Source organism: Benincasa hispida, chromosome 3, assembly GCF_027475165.1.
Source record: "Benincasa hispida cultivar pf3 chromosome 3, pf3_genome.v1.1, whole genome shotgun sequence".
Taxonomy (NCBI): Eukaryota; Viridiplantae; Streptophyta; class Magnoliopsida; order Cucurbitales; family Cucurbitaceae; genus Benincasa; species Benincasa hispida.
The window spans coordinates 12,754,598-12,760,480 of NC_143480.1; positions in this window are offsets into that span (position 1 = coordinate 12,754,598).

Sequence of the window (5,883 nt, forward strand, 5' to 3'; positions counted from 1 at the left end):
TTTGTGTGTTAGTTGGAAACATGAACTAGATAGACCATCAAGTTGATTGAGAAAAGAAAATAATCCAACTGGAGGTAGACAATAATGGTATATGCACAAAAGTAAGTAACTTGGATCTTCCGATATAAGCATTAGTATAAGGGATAGACTTGGCAATAAAGTTGAGTTGATAGTAAGAAGTTACTAAAAGTGGGTTTGGAGCATTACTAGATAGTATGTATTCTCTTGCATGGGTAATGAGTTAACTAGTTTTAAGGAGTACGAATAATCCAAGCTAGGACTTATGAATCAAGAAGGTTTTATCGTTAAAAAAAATGACTTCAAGGATCAATTACGGTTATTATGAGGTTATGGAAATGTGTTATCAATTGACTGACGCTTTAGCATCTAAGGACTTCAAAACCTTATTTTTTAGAGGGAATTTTAGACTCATCCGCAATAGGGTCTAACTAATGATATGTGATTGTTTTAAGGCTAAAGAATAATATGAGGATTGGTTCAAGCAAGTTTTATAGCCCATGACAGCATAGAGCCTCATGATGAGTTTCTCATGAATGTGAGACTTAATTAGACAGAGTTATTCTCAGACATGTAGACCCTAAGAAAGACATCATAGTTAGCATTTCTAGAGTAGAAGCATTTTTCAATTGACTAGATTTATTCTGGTACGTATCTTTAGATGACGCATTATATAGTATGACAAGTTTCTTCACTGCACATATGAAGTTTTTCCTGTGACATGGTAGGTTCAGATATATGTTTTTAGTATATAATACTTTTTTAACTTCATGATCGTTTTCACAGTTCTTAGCTCTGATGTGTAGAAGTGTTGTTGATTTTCAACATCTTAAGTTTCAAAGTTATTTATGGAAGGGGTTGTTACACCTCTTCTGGTACTAGTTTTAACTATGTCAAACGATGACCCTCGTTTTGCATCTAGTTTTTTTATGAGTCTCCATTTAGCATTAGGTACTCGATTGGATTTTGGTACAATTTTCACCCATAGGCTGATGGTCAAATAGAATGTCTGAACCATATATTGGAAGATATGTTGTGCGCTTGTGCACTAGAGTTTTCAGGGAGTTGGGACTCTTACTTACATTTAATGGAATTCGCATATAATAATAGCTATCAGACTGCCACTGGCACTTTGCCATTTGAGGCCCTATATGGGAAGAGTTGCAGGTCCCCTGTGTGTTGGGATGAGGTAGGAGAGAGGAAATTGTTAAGACCTGATTTGGTGCAGACTACGAATGAGGCAATACGGAAGATTAGGGCTCGGATGCAAACAGCTCAGAGCAGACAGAAGAGTTATGCCGATGTAAGACGTAAGGACCTGAAATTTGAGACTAGTGTGAAAGTGTTCTTAAAAGTGGCACCCATGAAAGGTATTATGAGGTTTGGCAGGAAGGGGAGGTTGAGTTCAAGATTCATTGGACCTTTCAAGGTCTTGGAGCGAGTTGGCCCTGTAGCTTACCGTTTGGCATTGCTCCCAGCACTGTCTTCAGTTCATAATGTCTTCCATGTTTCGATGCTAAGGAAGTATGTGATAGACCCATCCCATGTAGTTGACTACGAGCCCTTACAGTTGAATGACAACTTGAGCTACGAGGAGAAGGCTATAGAGATCCTCGCCAGAGAGGTAAAAAATATTGCGCTGCCGGGAAATTGCTTTTGTAAAAGTCCTGTGGCAGAATCACCAATTCAAGGAAGCTACCTGGGAGCGAGAGGATGAGATGAAGGCCCAGTACTCGGAGCTTTTTTCAAGAATGAACTTTCGAGGACAAAAGTTCTTTGAGGAGGGAAGTAACACCCCCAGAGTTTTTTTTTTTTTTTTTTTTTTTTTAAAAAATGAACTTTCGAGGACAAAAGTTCTTTGAGGAGGGAAGAATGTAACACCCCACACATTTTTTTAGTAATAATGTAATTTCAACAACTTTATTATTTGGAATTTCAGTAATTTTCATTAGTTGGAGGGTTTTTTTTTTTTTTTAATTTTGGACTTCAAGTATAAGTGCGAAAATTTAAGTGTTTGCGTGAAAATTATTCAATTTTGAAATTCAATTTGAAAATTAATGGCAGGAATTAATTTTCTTTTGAAAATGAAAGGAATTAAATAGTATAAAGTGGAATAAGGAAATGATTTAAATATAATTATACTATTTTCTTTTTAGTTGTTGTTATTATTATTATTATTATTATTTTATAAAATAAAAAGGAAACTTGTCTTCTTCCTCACGCACATCGAAACTCTTTCCCCCAAATTTTTCCTACCGTTCACACGCCCTTCAGCTCACCGCCTCTAGCCATGAGAGTTTCGCCGCTGCTAGTTCGAGTCGTCGAAGACTGTCGGTTCAAACTGCCTCCACCAGCTGTCGAAAGTCGTAGACCACATGAGCCAAGCCAATCGCCCGCACCGCCGCCGCTCCAGCTTTTGACCGCCGCGTGCCACACCAATCTCGCCAACCGGAGGAGCCATCTGAGTTGCCACCGCCTGCTTCGCCCTCACGCCGCTCGATCCATCTAGTTTCGCTATTGGCCGTTCGCACGCTGCCAGCCCAGTCGCCGATCTCCGTCGGTCACTACCTCCCTTCGCTGCTGTTTGTCGGATTTTGGCTTGTGGTGAAGTTTTGGGTAAGATATGAGTCTTTTAGAATTTTCTTGAAGATTTTGGTTACTCAGTTGGTTTTGGCTAAAATTGTTAACACCCATTATGTTTGGGCCATAGATTCAAGCATTGAAGGAATTTTAAGGTCGAAGTGTGTTGTCAGGCATTGCGCAGGATTAAGTTGGGTTCGCAAATGGATTTGAGTTTGAAACTAATTTTGGACCAAGCAACATTTTAGTAAGTATATTAAGCCTTGGAAGGATTGAATTAAAATATTGTTGCTGGAATTTGTTTGAGGTTCTAACCGTTATTATTGAATTACTTAGATTAAGGCATTTATTTGAGAGACTGAAGACAATTTGGAACAAACTACACTTTAGGCTTTAGATTCAAGTTTTGGAGAAGTTTTGAATTTAGACGCGAACGACTTGAGTTTGATTCCAACAAAATTTTGGTGTTAGAACTTTGAGATGATCTTGGTCAAACCACTTTTGGGTAAGTTGTGCTGGTAATTTGGGAATGATTTAGTGTTTAAAAATTGGGCTTAAAGGTTAAGAACGATTTTTGTCCATGTTCTAGGATCTCATTCAAAGTTGTGGAAAGCTAGAAAGTTCGCTTGACTTAACTTTTGGATTTTATTTGAGGTAAGTAATCTTACCACTGAAACTACCCACGGGCCAGACTTTAGTTGTATGCTAGCATGGTGAGTGTATGTTATGGTAAATTGTTAGCATGTTGATTGATAATATGACCTGAATCAAAGTATGTTCTGGCACGAGTACTGAATTGTTTAAATACACACCTAAGCACGTGATCGTTAGTATGTGATGGTATGTGTTTTCTTATGTCGACGTCTGATCTGCTGGTGTTGAGGCATACTTGTATGTTGTAGAATTTTGATGTAAGATCTACATGAATGTTGTATAATATGTTGTTGAGGATTATGTGTATGTGATGGAGCCATGGTACCAAGGATTTCATGTATGTTTTAGAATTGAACGATGTTGATTCTTTGAACGTTAAGACTGTGTGAATATCCTCATTGATTAGTTAGATGCTCACCAGTTTTGTGTTTCCTTCGGGATTCACCAGTTTTGTGTTTCCTTCGGGATTCACCCGTTTGTGTTTCCTTCGGGATTCACCCGTTTTGTGTTTCCTTCGGGATTCACAAGTTTTGTGTTTCCTTCGGGATTCACCAGTTTGTGTTTCCTTTGGGATTCACCAGTTTGTGTTTCCTTCAGGATTCACCAGTTTTGTCTTTCCTCCGGAATTCACCAGTTTTGTGTTTCCTTCGGGATTCACCAGTTTTGTGGGCATACTTAACTACAATAGGATAGAACTCAATCTTTTGTCTATTTCATGTGTTTATGTGCCATATGCGGGTATCTAGAGGACATTAATGCCTAGCCTGACCCCAGTGGTGGGACTACTTACTGAGTATTTCATACTCATTCTTTCTTATGTTGATGTTTCTGGAATAGGTAAAGATGTACTGGCGATGGCGCAACGGAATTCGTGGTCGTGTCACTGGGACTAGACCTTTTCGCTTCTGTATCTTGAAATCTGTTATTTGGTTTTACTGTTTAAAATTTATTACTAAGGATGATTTCTTTTATATGCCTTTGATTAGCCTTTAAGAATTTTAGGTACCCTATTAACTGTTTTACGACTTTTGAACTTTTCTTATTTAATTAGCATTTATTTCAAATAACTGAACGTCTTTTTTAAATTCTGTGCATGCATTTATTTTAGTAACGGCCTTACCTAAGTCCTAGGGGGTTATGTCGTTACATTTGGTATCAGAGCCCATGTTTTGGGTTCTATAGACTTACTTACTATGTAAGTTTAGATTGTCCCTGTGGACCATGAATGGATTCCTCGTCATCGCCAGGTACGTCTTATCAATTACAAGTTTTATGATAGTTGTGCATTAAAATATTTGTTTAGCTTAAATGCACCAGTTATGTTCTAATGCTCGGTCAGTGACTCGTTAGAAGTTATTATAAGAGGATTATCAGGTATGCACTACAAAAGGAGAAAAATAAAATAGAGTAAATTATGGGGTGACTTGGCACTAGTTCATCTCATGGAAATTATGTTAGAAACGAACAAATATATACCTCAGTTCAACAATGCTTAAGATTGATGAAACTATGTAGAGTTATGACAATTTAGGAATGAAGATATTTAAATGTTTATGCCAAAGGATAAAATTATCGAGACAAGAATTGATCAAGGACTAGTGTTATGTTTTGTGTTGGATAGTGCAATCGGTGGTAGTATAAATTTCTTCACAGGCCACATACTTAGATATAAGGTTAAAAGTTGTTTTATGGATAAGAATGAGAAAAATAAGAGTATGGATTTATTAAAGGTTCTGAGATATTAAAAACCCAACATTTCGAGAAGAATTTTAGAAAGGATTCATAAGTCATAATCATTTGGGTAATACTACAACTTGATGAACTAGGTAAAGTATGTGTAATGATATAAAGAATTCTTTTGGAATATCTAGCTAGGTAGATGTCATTAAAGGAAGCTAAAATAGTTGGACATGACCTTGGACTTAAAGGGGTTAAAGCAAGGTGTTATTTGTTTAAGTTGAAAGATTATTTTAGTATACCTAGACTAAACCCAGAGCCTTATTATGTTAAGGAGATCCAAGTTAGAAAGATTTGAAGAAACAAAAGTCTTTTGGAGTTTAAATGTATGCAAATTGGCAAAGAGGAATTCTACAAGATGGAAATTCTTAGTGAGAGAGATAAGATTTATGGAGGAGTTAAGTAAAATATAACTTAGTAAAGAGATTATGTTCCACATGGAAAGTGGAAAAAAAAGGAGGTGTCTTGAGTTTAGTGGTTTTATCAGAGATAAGTGTGAATGAGAGAACAGTATCCATGAAAGTTTACTCTTTTGGAAAGAGAAAGAAATTTAATGTGTTTGAAACTCCTAGTTAAGTATGGTTTGAAGGCTTGATAAGAAGGGTTACAAGGTATTTGTTTTTGTGTAAAAGAAAACTATCTAATGATCATGTGGGACTTTGGGACAATATGTATTAGATGGAAAGATAGCTTACATAGATGATTTGGTATGGAACTTTGTTTTAACACAAGAATCTATTGTCGAAATAGAAGGTCGAGAAGGGATAAGCTAAAATGGAGTTACTAGTAGCAGTAGATGATCGAGAACTATTGACATGGTATGTTAAGGCTTCATTAGTTAAGAGGTAAATCATTGAGAACATTAGTAAGATTTAAGGGATTTTGAGTTTGTGT